The sequence below is a fragment of the Pinus tabuliformis genome, chromosome Q, assembly GCF_031772625.1.
Source record: "Pinus tabuliformis cultivar Carrire ecotype Pingquan chromosome Q, CPIR1, whole genome shotgun sequence".
Lineage (NCBI taxonomy): Eukaryota > Viridiplantae > Streptophyta > Pinopsida > Pinales > Pinaceae > Pinus > Pinus tabuliformis.
In genome coordinates this window covers 772009749-772029445 of record NC_142296.1, presented here as the reverse complement: position 1 = coordinate 772029445, position 19697 = coordinate 772009749, and the positions used below count along the sequence as shown (strand labels likewise).

The following is a 19697-nucleotide window of genomic DNA, read 5'->3' as shown; positions in this document are numbered from 1 at the left end:
GCGTGTACACGCAAGTTCGATTCATAAAAAGCGCGTGTATGTGGAAAGGTTCCTTTGGTCCATGGTGGTTAGTCCTTGGAAGTTGTGCCTATGATTTCGGACCATTGTGTCTCGACGGGCGTGTCGATCCCTAGTTTTGAAGTTGATGGTATTGTGTTACTATGGTTTTGGCTCTTGGTATTGAGCTAGGCCTAAGACTATATAAGGAGAAGAAGATCATTAGGCAAAATCATCTTTTCGACAAGGCTTGAATATCTAAGAGAGAAAGAGATCTGATATGCAGGTTCTGGGTTGCTTGATCTAAGCCAAGGAGAGATCACATCGGTTGATGGAAGACTAGATCTAAGGATAGATCGGGATCTAATGGTTTGAAATGCACTATCATGATATGGTTGATTATGCGTATTTCTAGATCTGCATATTGTCGCAATGTTACGTTTTGGATCTAACTAATGTCTGGTACAGCTGCAAATTGAGAAAGTTTATTTTTAGATCTGTACGCAGGTTGGCTTCGGTAAAAGAGCGTGTATACGCGGGTTTTGCTCATTGAAGTAGCGTATATCTTTTGAAGCTTGATTTTGGGTTTACAGTGGGGTCTGACTGTTATTGCAGAGTTCTGTAGTCTGCTCTGTGTTCTGGTAACTGGTGATTGACAGAGTTCAGTGGTTCAGTGATTCAAAGTTTGGTTGTTTTATGCTTCAATGATCTGTTGTGGAAATTGAATGATTTGTGGTCTTCAGATTGTAATGTTGTGCTTCAGGAATATCCAAGTCTGAAAATGTATGAAAAGTGATATCTGAAAGAAGGAAGATTGTAGGTCAGCACCTACGTACTAGTATCTTGGCTAGTACAAGAGCAAAGGGGGTTGGAGCTCCCTTCCAAGGAAGTTTGGAGAACGAGAGAAGGTTGAAGCCTTCTGCAGGTTGTAGCCTGCGTACTGGTATAAGGCTGCACCAGTACAAAAGATTGTAAACTGAAGTTTCATATTAAAGAAAGATAGAGACAACTTGCAGCAGGTGGTTTTCACCCACATTGGGTTTCCACCTTATATCTTGGTGTTCATGTGTGTGGCTTTTTATCTGTTCTGTTTTACTGCACATGTTTACTGTTAATGTGATGAATAATGTCCCGATGCACTTAATTGAAGAATAAGCTAACTAAATTGTGAGTTTTCTCCCTATACGCTGTTTTACTTCGTCACAGTAGCGTGTACACGCTGGTTCACTTAACTGAAGTAGCGTATATGTTTCTGAGCATTTAAAAAGTTTGATTAATCAGATAATACTGATTCACCCCCCCTCTCAGTATTATTTCCAACAAGAACATTGTTCATAAGGCACATAAAAGTTGTTGGAGTGTTTATGAGTCCAAATGGAACCACTGTGAATTCATAGTGACCATACCTCATTCTAAATGCAGTCTTGTGAATGTATTCCTCCTTGATTCTGACCTGGTGGTAACCTGACCTTAAATCAATTTTAGAAAACACTGCATCTCCTCTTAACTGATAAAAAAAATCATCAATCCTGCCACTGTGACAACCCCTAGAAATTCCCCTATTGTAAATAATGTAGCCATTCTTGTTAAAATTAATTTGGCTAAGATATTGGGACACAAATGTCAGAGCTTAGGGACAGAGATTGCTTGGGAAGTTGGTTATTAATGCTAGTCACGGGAAGTTGATTGGTGTGCCTTAAATGAGATAAATGTACCTTGACTTTAGTTGGAGAAAGAAAGGACGAGAACCATACCTCTTGGAAAAATTTGCAAGGTAAAGAGGACAAAAAATAAATTATGGTGGACCGTGCTGGTAGGGTGTTTTCACTGGTTAGGTGCATGACCACACAACTAGCATATGGTTGCAATTGTGGTAGTGCGAGGCCATAAAGAAAACTTTTGAACAAAGTAAGGAATTTTTCATGGATTTAGAGGGAGGATCATGGGGGATTTAGTCATCGAGGGAGAAAATTTATTCATGAGAAGAGGGACAAGAAAATAAGATGTAGAGAGAGTTCGAAAAAGAGGGAATCACTCTAGTGGTAGCCCAAATGAGGAACCAGAGAGGACGTATTGGTAGAGAATCATAGAGTAGTGGTTTTCCTTATGAATGATTTACCCACTGGGGAATCTTGTTGGATTTATGAGCTCACTGTCCAGGAGAGAGACACACAGGTATTTGTGGGGCTAATGAACCACCATGTGTAGCCATGGGGTTGATAACATTGGTGCTTGAACTCATTGATGAACTACTTGGAGATTTGGTCTCTATACTATTACAATAACTTATCCAACTAATGAACCCTTTTGTACTAAAATGAAACTCCCCTCCTAGAACTGAGCTAAGACTCTTTGTGCTTGCAAGAACCTCGCGTTGATGATTATAGAGTTAAAGGCCTTATTATGTAACAACATAAAATTTTTGAGAACACGTAAGAGAAACAAGTCCCTGTTCCATGCATTTTGACTTCCTAAATAGTTGGTGCATGGAGGTGGTGTAGCCTCTGTATTCAATTTTTTAGCTTGAATTCTTGATTAGCTAGTGCTTAGAGGTGGTGTAACCTCTGTATTCCAACTTTCATCTTGACTTCTTGATTAGCTGGTGGGTGGAGATGGTGAAGCCACTGTAATCCCTATTTCAACTAGTAACATTGGTTTTATTCATTTAAGAACTCTTCCTCAAGCTCTAAAATATAGCTCATGGGTGACTAGTTGCAAGAAAGGTTGTAGCATAGGCTAATCTAAGGTTGGATGGAGAGTTGAAGTCCCAATCTCAGTTCCCAAGCTTCCTTATAAGATAAGTCTTTACTGATGTTTTCTATTCTTGTGATGTTATTTCATTGAACCAAAGAATATGGTCTTGTGGAAAGCATTGCTATTATATATATTTTATGCTATATGTATGTTAGCTATAAGGAATAAACATGGTTTTTGGGCATGTAATGCTGCTATTTATATTCTATGCTCTGTATTTGTAAGGAATGGACAAAATTAGAGGTACAACTGCCTACAAGTAAATTAGGAGTTGACTAAGCTTCCTTGTAACCTTGTGGTTTACGTTCACAAATTTATGTTCATATGCATGATATCTATGTATTTTAATGGGTAAATGCAATGGTCTAAGATTTTAGTGAAGTCTAGGGAAAAATAATTCATTATGCATCTCAACAAGTAAAGATGATGGATAGGTGTGAAATATTGAAGTTTTCATGTCTAAGATATGATGGATGTGATCTGGATGATCTTGGATTTTCAATCCATGAACTCATAAAGGATGAGGAAAATGTTGAAAATGCAACAAGAAAATCCTAATTTAATTTTGTCCTCAAATTAAATTATAATTCTAATTATCATAGTAAATTGTAATAGTTAACTAAGTTAATTTAACTTAGTTGGCTCAGTTAATTCGAGTAGGGAGTCTATCTAGAGTCATGTAGAGTTGTTCCTAAATTTTAGGGGGGCAGGTTGAGTTCTTTTGAGTTGTAATTATTTAATTTAGTTTAATTGAGTTAAATTTAGTTAAACTAGTTCCAATTGATGGAGGAATTAGTGGGGGATCTAGTAGTAGGGTGTAACCTGGAGCAGTGGGGTATAACCAACATTGCTCAACCAGTAAACTGAATGTTCACTCATAATTAACTCATGCATGTCAGGTTAGAGGAAAACCTAGTTGATATTGGAGTTTAGGGATAGTGTACTATCATTTATATAATCATTTGAATTGTACAGGTGATGCGTGCAATAAGAGGAAGGCCATGATGGATTACACAGTTATGGATGAGGAATTTCCCAAATAAATAAGGTCTAATTCCCTAGGAAAATGTGCAAGGAAATAAGATCTTGGTAGGAAACATATGTGGATAAGTATAGGGTGGATCTTGTTTGTGAAGCTATGGGATAGATTGAGATAGTGCAGAGGTTTCTTGGGCTTGAGAACATCATTGTAATCTTCTCATATTTTCTGATTAATACAATATATAGATAGAGGGGTTATTTAGCTATGGATTTCCAAAGTAAATTATTGTGTTATGTGTGATTGAATTCTTTATCTTTTATGCTTCATGATTTCATCGATCATTTATTGTTTCTGCTGATGAGTAGAGTAGATTCATTTCAATTGTTTTAGAATATTACAGTCTGCATTTTGAATTTACAAGGAATTTCTACATGGTATTAGAGATGAAATAACTATATAAGAGGAGAATAGGAGTTTGTGTTTTGTAGGAGAAATTGCATTTGCAGTGTCATACTTCAAAGCCAGTAGGATTTTGTTTTATGGATTGAGACTTGAATATGCCTTGAGGGTAGTTCAAACCATATTACCTGGAAGGATAGGATGGAGGTACTGTTGGAAGATAATGAGCTTAAGGAATTCGTAGAAAATGATATTCCTAAGCTAGATGATGCTCAGGATCTGGAAGAATGGAGAAAGTGTGTGGAAAAGTTGAGAAGGATTATTCTAGAAGGAGTTTAAGATCATATTGTCTCAAACCTCCATGGTAAGGAAACTCCATTTGCAATGTGATAGGCCTTGACAAGCCTATTTCAAAACAACAATGACCACAGGAAGTTGGAACTTAAGGACAAGATCAGAAAGATCAAGATGGAGAAGGGCAACACAATACTAAAGTACTTGACCAAGTTTACCCAATGTCAGGATGATATTGGAAGTGTTGGTTTTATAGTTTCTAAAGATGATCTAGTGAGCCTATCACTTCCAGGACTTCCTAAGAGCTTGCACAACTACCAATACTCAGTTAATGGGAGGGAGAAGCTACCACAGTGGGAGCGACTGTGGTCAAACTTTGTACAATAAGAGATTTGATGGAACACCAGAGATGGATCCTCCTCCAATCATGATGATGAGGAGAATTGTGCCTTAGCTAGAAAGGTGAAGAAAGAAAAGGGAAATTCATCCCATTCCAAATTAGATTCCAGTTAGGGTGGTAAGAAGAAGGACATGTTGAAGATTAAATGTTTTCACTATCACGAGCTGGGACACTATGCCATAAAGTATCTGCACAAGAAGGTTGGTAAGAATCCCTTAGGAGGAGTGGTAGGTGAAGCTCTTACTTCACAATTCGAATTGGATTTCACCTTCATTTCTTGCATGGTGACATCGGTGATGGGTAGTGTGTGGTACCTAGATAGTGGAGCCTCATTCCATATGACCAAAAATAAAGAGCTATTTAGTGACTTGGAGGAGAAGGACCTCTAGATGCACATCGAGATGGGAAATGATGGGAGGTATAACGTGACCAACATCAATACTGCTACCTTTAAGAGGAAGACTAGTTCTCACCTCACATTAAAAGATGTCATGTATGTTCTAGGTTTGAAGAATAATTTTGTGTCAGTTGCCATGTTGGAGGACCATGGCTATGATGTGATGTTTAGCAAGGGAAAGGATTTCCTTTGTCACATAACCTCAGGATAGGTGAAGCGGATTTGGGTTTAGGTGAAGAAACTCTACAAATTGGATGTATAAGACTATGCTTCTTTGAGCACTAAAGCAGAGAAGATGTAGAGCCGAGACATCAGTGAGTTGTGGCATAGAAGATTGGGTCACTTGCACCACAAAGCTTTGAATATCATGCAACAAATTTCTATAGGACTTCCCAAGGGTACACTGAGCAGAGAGACACATGCAAAGGATGTACATTAGGGAAGTACACCAAAGATTTCTTTCATGATAAAGATAGTCAAGCATAAGTGATTCTTGATAGAGTTCACTCAGATGTGTGTGGACTATTCTCGACAACATCCAAAGACAAACATAGGTATTATGTAATATTTGTTGATGATTTTTCTTGTAAGTGTTGGATTTTCTTCATGCAGAAGAAAGATCAGACATTTGTTAAATTTTTTGAATTTAAAGCACTTGTCGAGAAAGATACTAGCAAGAAAGTTAAAGCTCTCAAAAGCGATAATGATGGAGAATATGTGTCGAATGAATTCAAGAACTTTTGTGCATCAGAAGGCATTCAACAAGAGTTAATAGTACCTCATACTCCACAACAAAATGGGGTGGCTGAAAGGAAGAACATAAGTATTGTGGGAGAAACACATATGGTGTTACATGATTAGGGCCTACCATTGCACTTGTGGGATGAAGCATGAAACACAACTATTTATTTGCAGAACATAAGACCTCATCTAATTCTCGGGATGAGGACACCAGAAGAAGATTTTTAATATAAGAAACTAGATGTGGCACACTTCAGGATATTTGGTTCATTAGTCTACTGTCATGTTACCAAAGATGCATGGAAAAAGCTAGAGCCAACAACTGAGTTGGGCATATTTTTGGGGTACACTAATACACCTCACAACTATCAGGTGTACCTGCAATCTAACAGGATGAAAATGGTTCAGAGAGATGTGAAGTTTGATGAAGAGAAGGACATGAGATGTTCCCTTGAGAGGGAGCTTCAATTACATGCAGATGAGGATATTTCAACTCCAAAAGAGGAACCTCAGAATGATTTGGAGCAACCACATGTAGAGGAACAGAGAGTGGAAGCACTCACTCATGTAGATAATTCCAGAGATGGAAGGAAGCATACTAAAGAGGCTGAAAAATTGATGCATGATGCTAGAGAGAATGTGGGAGCACCCACATCATAGCATAGGCAGAGGAGGTCACCAGATCAGTACACTAGCTACATGGCTCTAATGAGCGAGAGTGTAGAGGTTGATCCATCCTCATTTGAGGAAGAAGTGAAACAAATAGTATGCATTGTTGCCGTGGTTGAGGAGTATGACTCCATTATTAGAAACAATGTTAGGGAAGTGGTCCCAAGACTAGCAGATAAGTAAGTGGTGAGTTCTAGATGGATTTACAAGGTAAACCAAGAAACAGATGGGAGTGTGGAGAAACACAAGGGTAGATTTGTGGCCAGAGGATTATCTCAGGTGGAGGGAATTGATTACAAGGAGACCTTTGCTCCAATAGAAAGGTACTTTTTAATCATATCTATTCTAGCACTGCCAACACATATGAGGTGGAAGATACATCATATGGATGTGAAGACAACATTCCTCAATGATATGATTGAGGAAGATGTGTATATTGAGCATCCTGAAGGATTTAAGACCTTCAACAGAGAGTCCCATGTGTGTAGACTCAAGTGAGCACTGTACAGATTGAAGCAAGTACCCCATGCTTGGTACACCAAGATTGACAACTATTTCACCAGGTTGGGCTTCACCAAAATTGAAGTAAATGTGAACCTTTACCATATTGTGGTTGAAGGTAAATTGTTGATTATAGTGTTATATATTGATGATTTAATTCTAACAGGTGTTGAGAAGCTGATCAAATCTTACAAGAGAATTTGAGATGAAGGACCTGGGGCTCATGCATTAATTTCTTGGTATGGAAGTATGGAAAGGAGATGAGGAACTATTTGTCTCTGAGGGAAATTATGCCAATGAGATACTGAAGAAGTTCCACATGGAGAGAAGCAAACCCATGGAGACTCCTATAGAAGCTAACTGGAGGAAGGAAGATGCTACTTTAGGTAAGGTAGTGGAGGATACTATTTATAAACATCTTGTGGGTTCACTTATGTATTTGGTGAACACGTGACTGGACATGTGTTTTGCAGTTAACTAACTTAGTCAAACCATGGTTAAGCCAACTAAAATTTATTGGAAGGCAGATAAACATGTGTTGAGATACCTCAGAGGTACCACTCAATTTGGTATTTGGTATAGACATACAAAGGGAGTGAATATTCAAGGCTTCACAAATGCATATTGGGTAGGGATTCCATTTGACATGAAGAGCACATCAGGGGGAATCTTCAATATTGGGTTAGCAACATTTTATTGGTACAACAAGAAGTAGAGATTAGTTACACTTAGTTCAACAGAAGCAGAGTACATGGCTGATAGTCAAGCAACTTGTGAGGCTATCTGGATGAGGAAGATCCTTGTTGGGTTCTTTAGTAAGCAAATGGATCCTAGAGTGATTACTGTGACAATCAGAGTTGTATCAAAATCTCTAAGAATATAGTTTTTCATGATTGGTCCAAGAATATCGACATTCGATATCACCATCTACAATATTGTGTGCAAAGGAGAATCATGTTGCTAAAGTACATTACTACCGAGGAGTAGGATGCAGATATTTAGACAAAGGCACTACCAAGATGAAAATTCATGTTTCACAGAGTCAGGACCAGGGTAACAGATAATCCCTTTCTTGTTGAGAGGGAGTGTTTAAAATGCATAAAGAAAATCCCAATTTAATTTTGTCCTTAAATTAAATTAGGAATTCAATTGTAATTCTAATTCTCATAGCAACTTGTAATAGTTAACTAAGTTAATTTTACGTAGTTGGCTCATTTAATTTGAGTTGGGAGTCTATCTAGAGTCATGTAGAGTGGTTCCTAAATTTTAGGGGCCCAAGTTGAGTTCTTTTGATTTGTAATTATTTGATTCAGTTTAACTAAGTTAAATTTAGTTAAACTAGTTCCAACTGATGGAGGAATTAGTGGGAGATCCAGTAGTGGGGTGTAACCAACACTACTCAACTAGTAAACTGAAGATTCACTCATAATTAACTCATGCATGTTAGATGAGAGGAAGACCCATTTGAGATTGGACTTTAGGGACAATGTACTATCAGCTGTATAATCATTCGAATTACACAGGTGGTGCATGCAATCAGAGGAAGGCCTATGATAGATTGCGAAGTTATGGATGAGGAATTTCCCAATTAAACATGGACTAATTCCCTAGGAAAGTGCGCAAGGAAATAGGATCATGGAAAGAAACATATTTGGTTAAGTATTGGTTGGAGCTTATTTGTGAAGCAATGAGATAGATTAAGGTTTCTCGAGCTTGAGAAAAGCATTTTAATCTTCTCATTTTTATGATTAATGAAATATATAGATAACAGGGGTTTGTAGATGTGGCTTTCCCCATAAAATTATTGTGTTATGTGTGATTATATTATTTCTCTTTTATGCTTCATGATCTTATCGATCATTTATTGTTTTCGTTGACGAGTAGAGTAGATTCAAGTCAATTGTTTTAACATATTACAATGCACAGTTTGAATCTACAAGGAATTTCTACAACAAAGTTCTATAACCACGAATCAAATTTGAAAATGTAGGTCTGCATGGTTGGAAATAATTTCACAAAGAAAATTATAAGTCTGAGAACTTCATGAAAACAGAGCCATGCTTGCGTTGGTAGTCAGCGAGGTTGGAAGTTGGGAAAGTCACCTCAGAAGCGATGTGTAGGTGAAGTTTAGATCCAAGTTGGTTGGGGCACAACTGAGTTGAGAGTCGACCAGGTTGGGGCCCAGCTGAGTTGAGAGTCGACCAGGTTGGGGCCCAACTGAGTTGAGAGTTGACTAGGTTGGGGGTGGGTATTCAAACTCAGTAAAGTAGTTCATCGGTTGTGGCAATGTGGACTGACCCTAACTACATTGTAATCTACATGTGATTCTGTCATTCCATGTGGACTCATCTAGGAGTGGGGGAGTGACCTCATGGGAACCATGTAGAATACAACATAGGTGTCACTAGAAGACCCTAATGAGGTGGTAAGGTTTGATGTGACAAAATTATAATGGCCATAACTTTTGATCTATAAGTAAAATTTGGGTCAAACTTATATTGTTGGAAAGGTCTTTATGAGCCTGGCATGATGATGGTACTTTTTTTTGTTTTAAAGTAGTTGAGAAAGGAGAAATTTTGTGACCCCGTTTCCATGATAGGATTATGGAGGTTGGGTCAAATATAAGTAACACCTCTCATGGATTTGGAGAATCCAAAGAGAGGAACATTATAGAGTGGTATGGGAGGGAACACTACATAGTGGTATTAGAGCTAAAGTTTCAACACTTGGACCTTTGGGAATAAATATTGGAGCTCTATTATATGGCATCAATGTTAAAGGTTCGACACTATACCTTTGAGAATAGACCTAGAACTCTATTATTGAGACATCAATGTTAATGAGATTAGTAGGTTCAACAATGGACCTCTAAAAGAAAAGTTAAGTATTTTGTACAATACATTAGGGTTTAAAGCATTAATAAAGTATTTAGATATGATTTATACTATATATTGTTGTGGCATTAAAGCATGTATTATATATTGATGTCTACTGTGTCATGGGAACTCATTTGTCAAAATTGATGTTTCAGATACTAATCATCATGTGTTTATGTTATGATTTCTAAGGTAACGATGAATAAATATATTTGATATATTGATGCGCTAATGGTTATGTGTGTATTACAACATATAAGAAGACACAAAACAAAAAAAGGAATAAGCAATAGAATGGTGCAATATAGCACTAATAGGTCACAACATAGACATGAGGTGGAAGAATCAATTGAGAAGATAGGAGAGGTAATCTATCTTGATTGGATGTATACCTTGAGAAGTTAATGGGCTAAAATAAGGAGGTTCAAAGATGATAATGAGAGGCTAGTTAGGGCATAGGAAAAGCAAGCTGAAGTGAATGCAGTTATACTACAAGGTTTCTCAGACCTATAAAGGCAAAAGAAACATGTGTTGCGAGCTAGCCATAAGATCATGCAAATCTCATCAGAACAAAGAAAACATGAAGAAAGGATTAATGGAGCATATGGAAGTAGATCTAGGAAAATGCATCGACTAGCAAGTGAAGATACAGTAAAGGAAGTACCCCATTGATTTCTCTAGAAAGAAGGAAAATAACCTTTGAGAAATAATCCAATGATACTCACATGGGACACCATTATCATAGGAGAAGGAGAGAAGATGAACACGTACTAGAGGAGTTTAAGAAAGCCAAGCATCCTACATTTGATAGTGAGGTAAAGAAGGTAGAAGATTCAAAAGCATGGATGCTTGGGATGAATAAGTTCTTTGGAGTCCACGACTACTCCGAGAACATGAAGGAAAATGTGGGTACCTTTAGCTTAAAGGGAAAGGCTAACAACTAGTGGGACGATTTGAAGAATGTGAAGGATATAAGGGAGGAAGAGTTATCTTAGAAGGAGTTTGAGAAATAATTTAGGGACAAGTACCTATTTGAAAGATACTTTGACAACAAAGCCAATGAGTTCTATGAACTCAAGATGGGGAAAATGTCAGATGAAGAATACATCACGAAATTCTTATATTTGTTGAGGTACATACCCTACCTAAAGAATGAAAAGGAAAAAATTCATAGGTATATCAATGGAAGTCCATATTCATATAAATACCAGATTAAGTTTGATGAACCACCGAATCTTGATGATTCCATTAGGTAACTAAAACACTGTTATGAGTAGTTTAGATGTAGACTAGAGTTTAGGATGGAAAGCAAAAGACAATGTCAAATTTAAAGGAAAGAGGCAAGGAATTATGGGGCAACGATGAGTGTAAAATACAATAAGTTTCACCACCATGAACAAATTTGAGACTCAATAGAAGTTCAAGCCTACTAATAAAGGCTGATCTATTCAAATTATAGGAGAAGAGGTCAAAGGATACAAGGGATGAGCCTTAAAGTATTTTATTTGTGGGGAGAATCCACTAAGGATGGATTTCCTAGATCGTAAGAACAATGGCTCAAGGTTGTATAATGTTCAAGAAGCTGAGACAATTCAGATGTGGCTCAACATGTTCCCAAAATATATGCTATTGTGGATAATAGACAAATCAATCACTAGGAATCCATTATTGAGATGGAAGGTATAATCTCTAATCAAAACATTTCTATTTTAATTAATCCAAGGTCAAATTTTAGTTATATCATCCTAACAATCATTGAGAAATGTGCCTTAGCCAAAGAAACACATAAAGAACCATGGCTGGTTCAGATAGCCACATGACCCAAAAGAAGAGTGGAACATATTATTAGATCATTCCCTTTAACATTGAAAGGCATGATCGCAACACTTTATTTTAATATATATCCATTGGGGGCATATGATGCATTGCTTGGAATGGATTGGTTGACCCAACACAAAACCAAGATTAATTTATTTGAGAATCAATCAAATGCCTCAACGAGAACGGTGAAAGAATAATGTTGTAAGGAAAAATAATACCCACATTAGTTGTCCCGGTGGCATAGATGCAGGTTAAGAGTTGTAAAAAAGGATGCGAGTTATTTGTTGTTTAAGTGATCAGTAATTATGAGAATAATGGTGGAAATAACTTATTGGAACACCTAGTTTTAAAACAATATGAAGACAAGTTCTAGAGGAGATCCTTGAATTACCTCCACACACAGAAGTAGATTTCTCCATTGAGATTTTACCAGGAACAATTCTAGCATATAAAGCTCTGTATCGAATGAGTAATCTAGAGATCATGTACTTCAAATTATAGATCAAGGAAATGTTAGACAATGGGTACATTAGGCCAAGCGTGTCACCATGGGGAGCACCGGTTTTATTTGTGAAGAAGAAGGAAGACACACTTAGATTGTGTATAGATTATAGGTAGCTCAATAAAGCTAGCATAAAGAACAGGTACCCTTTAGCACGAATTGATGACTTGTTCAATCAATTGTGGGGAGTAGCGGTGTTATCAAAAATTGATTTGAGGTCTAGGTATCACTAGGTGCATATCAAGGATGAAGACATCCATAAAACTATTTTCCATATGAGATATGGCCATTATGAATGTGTAGCTGTGCCTTTTGGACTTATCGATGCACTGATAACCATAATGTTCTTGATGAACAATGTATTGAGTCCATTATTGGAGAAATTTGTATTAGTATTTGTTGGCGACATTTTGGTTTACTCAAGAAACTAGGAGGAGCATGAAGGACACTTAACTGTGGTGTTATAGCTATTAAGGGGACACAAGTTATATGCAAAAATTAACAAATGTGAATTCTTTTAGTATGAAATTCAATATTTGGGACATGTTGTCTCAAAGGAGGGCATAACAATTGACCCAAAAAATATTAAAGCCATCATGGACTAGACAAGACCAAGAAATGTGGTTGGTATTCGATCATTTATGGGGATGGAAAGTATCATAGAAGATTAATCAAAGGCTTCTCCAAGATTAGTTATCCAATCACAACATTTCAAAAGAAAGAGAAGAAATTTAAATGGACAACTGAATTTGTTGCAAGCTTTAAGCAGCTGAAGCATTGGCTTACCCATGCACCAATATTAAGGACAACATACCCAAAAAATGATTTTATGGTTTTCACATATGCCTACAAAGAGGGACTTGGTGGAGTCTTGATGTAGGAAAGCCAAGTGGTGTGTTATGAATCTAGAAAATTGAATGAGCATGAGAAAAACTATGTGACTCATGATTTGGAATTGGTAGCCACTGTTCATGCATTGAAGATGTGGAGACATTATCTCCTTGGAAGAAAATTAATATTGAAGATAGATCATGGAGGTTTGAAATATTTATTTGATTATCCAAAATTAAATGCCAGGTAGGATATATGGCTGGCCATGATTAGTGAGTTTGAATTCAAAATTAAATACATCAAAGGGAAGGAAAATCAAGTTTCTAATGCACTCAACAAGTGAGTTCAAATAGCCCATGTTGCAGCCATAAGTTCCTATGGGACTGATCTCAACAAAAGAATTAAAATTGTCAGACAAAAAGATGAAAAATGTCAACGAATAAAAGAAAAGCTACAACAAGAGTTTGAAGGTGAGAAAGACAAGAAATTTTATCTCACAGAATATGGATAGATCAAATTCAAAAATATAATATAAGTGAAAAACATGAGCGACTTGAAGAATCTCATATTAAATCAGTTTCACAAAAACCATATTTTGGTCACCTAGATTATTAGAAAATACTAATTTCCATTAAGAAAATTTATTATTGGCTCAAAATGAAGAAAGGGGTAGCTAATTTTATCTCTAAATGCATTGAATGTCAACAAGTAAAGGCTAAATGAAAGCATCGAAGAGGATTATTGCATACCGTCCCCATTCCATAATGGAAATGGGAAGTAATCTCTATGTATTTTATCACAAGGCTGCCATAAAAAGCTAAGAAACACAATGCCATCATGACCGTGGTAGAAAAATTGAGTAAGGATGCTCACTTTTTGGTTATTAAATTGACTTAAACAATAAGTGATGTAGCCTAGGTATTCATATAGGAGGTCATGAGATTGCATGGAGTACCCAATAAAATAATCTCATATTGAGATGCAAATTTTACTTCCAAGTTTTGAACAAGATTGTTTGCTGGCCTAGGGACAAAGTTGGCATTTAGCCCGACATAGCATCTACAAATAGATGAATAGAAAAGGAGGAAAAATATAATATTAGAGGAAATACTTTGAATGTATGTCATGCACCAGCCAAGGAAGTGGGAGGAGTTTCTTCCACTAGTTGAAAATCTGCTTACAATAATGGGTACCATGATTCATTAAAGATGAGTCGATTTGAGGCTCTTTATGGGAGAAAACGTAATAATCTCATTAGATGGAGTGATCCAGGGAATAGGGTCCTCATTGGGCCTGATATGCTCAAGGAGAGAAAGAAATAATGACAATTTTTTTATTTTTAAAGGTGGCCCATGACAGGAAAAAGAGTTATGTAGACCGACATAGGGAACACAAGGAATTTAAAGTGTGTTGGCTTGATGGGCCTTGACCCAGGTTTAGCATTAGCGAACCAAGCAAATCATTACACTACTAGTCATTTCGGCATCAATCCATGGAGTGCGGACTGAAGTCTCACCTAAAGTAGTATGGGGGGACGCAGGAACCAAGTTTCCGCACCCTGAGATAGTCGTGATGTCGATCTTACACCCTAACCACTACCTTCGCATAGATCAATAAGCCTTTAGGGCTTATTGATGTACTTCTTCTTCCATCTTTCGGAACCTCTACAAAGGTATCCATCCATCCTTCACGCAACACTAAATGATGATTCAGGAACTTACGTGCCTCTGTAACAAGGGTACTATCTTGTTCCCAAAATTATCTTAAGTATTAGCCAATCTTTACCATGCAATTAAGATTATCCTTGCATAAATATATATTATGACTTAAGTTCATATAATAGATGGAAACATATATTTTCGTGCATCAACTTAACATCATATCTTAAACCCAACATTCAACATAGCATAATCACAACATTTATAATAGAAGTAAAATAATGCTTACACAGATGGAAAGTACACAGTAAGTTCATAACACTTCTCCTTATTGATGATTTAGATTTTCAATACAGACTTTAACTGCCCTGTGCACACATTTGCAGACTTCTACCCTAGGCCTCTGCACACTCAGCTGCAGAGCCTCTTTCCCCACTAAGACTCTCACTCTTAGCTCTCACAAACCTATTACATCAATGAATCCTAATTACTGAACTACCTTAGACTCTCTAAGACTCTCCTTTTTATACAGTCCCATGGTCCATAAACCAAGGTCGGATCTCCAAAACCAACACAACCTATCTAGACTAAGGGTGGAAAACCCTCTTTGACTTAAGATATCTTCGTGCTTTGTGACCACAAAATGCAGAGAATTTACATTCTTTACACAAAATTCGGGCCTTCTGCCCCAAAAATTGGGTTTCTAACCCCAAAATTGACCCCCAGGGGACCCGTTCCCAACAGGCACCCAAAACAAACATGGTGACTCACCCTCAAGTCACTCGGCTGGTGCGAAGATATTGTCGCAAAGACCTCCTAGCTCGACTTGGATAACTTCTACCTCGGCAGCGCACTGTGTTGCTGCCTGCTTCATCTCTTCAACAAACTGCTCTGTCACTAGCCCTGCACTATGAGCCTGCAACTTTTGCTAAGTCTCCTGCAGACTAGCCAACTTGCCTTCAATGGTGGTCGTGATCACGTAGGCCTTGTCCAACCAAGGCTTCAAGTGAGCCTTTAGCATGGCTTCCTTGTGCTAAGGTGCGTCTACCTATTCTTTAAATGCCTTGGCCTCCTACAGCTTTGCGAGTCTCTGTGTGATGTCTCTTTAACCTCATCGTAGCACTGCTGTAGTTCCCGCGCTTTTGTCTCCAGCCTCTGCAAAGTGGGGTCTTCTTGTAGGCTGGTGAATGCCTCAAGTGACTGCTCAAAAAGTGTTATGCATTCCATCATTGCGCTTGCTACTACCACTAATGCATCTGTCACAACAATCATGCACTGCTCCCTGGAGTTCGGTGGAGATGAAGGCTGGTCCTTGAACTGTAATTCTACAATTTTGAGGTTCAATTCTAGTTGAACCTTTGCTAACTTTGTGTGTGCATCGCACACTCCCGCAGCAAGTTTTTGAACCCGTACATCTACTGACTCAGCCTTAGGAATGGCCAGCTTCGGGGCTGTTCTCCATGCCTCATCCCCAACCTTGATTATGCGTTGATTCTTGTCTGTTAGGTCTATCACAAATTGAACAACGGAGTCTCTCTTGCTCCCTTGGTAGCACATCTCTCTACACGCTATTATGGACTATGTAACGTTCCCTCGTTCCGTGTAGTTCTCTCCTTGCACATCTCTCCAACCTGGGCAGTGTAGTTTATTGTCCTGTGCCTCCTTTCAGCTGCCTGGAGTGCTAAGACTATGCTTCCCTCATATAGTTACCTAGCTGGATCACCAGTGTATGGCTTCAATTGGCTGCCATTCACCTTCCCTGGGAAGGGTTCTCCATTCAATTTAACTAGCTGAACTACTCCACTATCGGTAATATCCTTGATGACATATGGTCTTAGCTAGTGCATCCAAAATTTCCTTGGAAATTTATCAAATTTACTGTCATATAACAAGACCAGATCATTTACCTTAAAGGTGCACAATTTGATGTGCCGATCGTGCCATACCTTTTCATGATCCTTTTGAACTTGTTGATGAAATCCAACGAGAAATTGATCCTCCTCAAGCTCTGCTAGATGTTTGAGCCTCTCCTCTAGGGATTCATGATCCACCATTCCTGTGAGTACCACTATGTGCAGACTAGGTACAATGTATTCCATTGGCATCACAGATTCTGCGCCATACGCAAGTCTGAAAGGCATTTTCCCAGTCAGCTTCTTGCAAGTCATTCTATAGGCCCATAGAACTATTGTTACATGCACATCCCAGTCATTTTGCTGAGCATTGCAAACCTTTTTCAGCACACTCTCCAGTATCTTATTGAATGCTTCCACCATCCCATTGGCCTGCGGATGATAAGGCGTACTTTTCTGATGACACACCTAAAATTATTCTGTCAACACGCTGATTGTTTCATTAAGAAAGTGCGTACCGCGATCACTCATCAAGATCTTTGGACAACCAAATCTTGTCAATACATATTCAAAAATAAAAAAATTTGCTATCGCACCTGTATAATTCTTCACAGGCTGCGCCTCCGTCCACCTGTTTAAGTACTCAGTCACAGTGATGATGTACCATGCACCTATCTTCTTTCCTTGAGGCTGAATTGGACCCACAAAGTCAATTTACCATTTCTTGAATGGTTGTAACGTCACCTGTGGTATAAAAGGTAGTTCATCCCTCCGTAATGGCCTACCAGTCCTATGACATTCGTCACATGCCCTACAATATGCTTTCGAATCCTTATGCAGGATTGGCCACCACAACCCAGCATGTAGAACCTTCTATCCTGTTGCTTTCCCTGCATAATGTTCTCCTGCAGCTCCTCCATGAGCCTTTGTGAGAATGCTGCTTCATTCAAAGTCAGGTACATAACGTTGCAATATTTTTTCTAACCCCATTTTGTACAAGTGCCATACAATGACGAAGAATTCTACCGCACACACCACTATCTCCTTCTTCTGCTGGCTTGTATACCTTTCTGGAGCAGTTCCCGTCATCAAGAAATGTATGATATCTTCAAAGTAACTGTTCGCGATGTGCACTGCAAAGAGCTGCGTGTCAGGTAGCCCCTCCTCCAAATTAGTAGGTTCCTCTCCCATTTCAATGCACGGCAGATGATTAGATCCCGCATTCAATCGTTGTGGCTTCACAATAAATTAAAAGTCATACTCTTGGAACAACAACAACCATTTGTAGATCTTCTCCCCCAACATAGGCTTATTTACCAGGCATTTCAATGGAGAATGATCCGTATACATATTAAAATGTCCACCCAGCAAATAGTGCCTAAAGTTTTGGAGCATGTACACCATGGCTAGTCCTTCGCGCTCTGTGGTGGAATAGTTCTTCTTAGCCTTGGACAACTTCCTACTCACGAATTCTATAGGATGGTCCAATTCTCCCTCGCTAGCTTGTGTTAGCACAACCCCCAGCACAATACATGATGCGTCCACATACACATGAAATTCCTTCTTCCAGTCCGGGAAGACAAGGATTAGCGTGGTGACCATTTTCTCTTTCAACACGTCCAAGCTCTTCTGGCATTCATTATTCCAACAGAACATAACATCATTTTTCAACAATTTCTCCATAGGTGCGGTGATCTGGGCATAACTATTGATGAAATTCCTATAGAACTGGTATGCCCTAGAGTTGCGCGCAACTGTTTCACATTCCTCGACACCTCTAAGTTGATTATCGCCGCAATATTCATGGGGTCTACCATCAATCCTTGTCGGTATACCACATGAACTAGCAGGATCCCAAAAGGGACACAAAATAGACACTTCTTCAGATTGAGCGTGATTTGGTATCTTCGATAGGTATCCAGCATCAAGCATAGACTTGTCACATGGTGCTTGACCAACCCAAACATTGTCAAATCGTCGAAGTATACCTCCAGAAATTTATGAATGAAGTCTTTGAATGCCACAATGACTACGCGTGAAAAGATTGCTGGCGCATTCTTCAAACCAAAAGGCATTACGGTATACTGAAAACATCTCCAGTCAGTCACAAAGGTCATATTGCTTCTATCCTTAGGCGCGATTTTGATCTAATGGTACCCAGAGAACCCATCAGTGAAAGAGTATACTTCTTAGCTACTTACATTATCCAAGACCTCATTGGTGAATGGAGTTAGGAAAGGATCATGCACGCAGGCATCATTCAACTTCTGGAGATCCACACATATCCTTATTTCTTCTTTCTGTTTCTTTTCCTGAACCACTATCAGGCTTACCAAATCAGATTCTTCTACTCGTTCAATAATTCCTGCTGCGAGCATCTTATCTAACTTAGCACAGACCCTTTCCTTATACTTCGGATTAAGGCGGTAAGGTGTTTGTTTTACAAGTTTCGCGTCTGGTTTCAGGGTCATCTTCATGACACCCAGGTCTCCTATGATTCCCTTCAGATCAGAAAACTTCGCGGGGAACAAATCCTGATATTCGCAGAGGAGCTCAGTGAGCTTGTCTACTGTCACATCATCCCAAGAGTCCCCAATATTTGCAAATTTCGGCGCCTCTAGTGCCATTGTTCACCTGCCTAGATTTTCAGTGATGCAGTTATGTCTGGATCCTCTATCTATGGACCTTCAACCTCACGGTGACCCTCAGTTTTTGGAATATTAATATTTCTGGGATCCTCGTCTTCTTCTTCAGTGGTCACATTATAGCATTCCAGCGCGTGGCTCAAATGGGTAGTCCAATCAGGTTGGATCCGGTCCAAAGGGTCTTTCAGTGTCCTAAATATTGTTGCTTTAACCTCCTGTAGCGCCGCGTCAATACATTCAAACCCATCCTCAAAGCTGAACGTCATTTTAAACCCCTAACGTAAGATGTTCCATTCTTCAATGCCATGGTGGAGCTTTGTTTCCAAGTACTAATTCATTGGTATGACATCTACGGAATGACAAAATAGATGCACCCA

At 38.5% G+C, this 19697-nt stretch overlaps 1 pseudogene; it reads right to left on the bottom strand.

Moving 5' to 3' along the window:
• Positions 1-19302, bottom strand: part of LOC149221767 (uncharacterized) — a 47069-nt pseudogene extending 27767 nt beyond the window's left edge.
• Between the last annotated feature and the right edge of the window lie 395 nt (positions 19303-19697).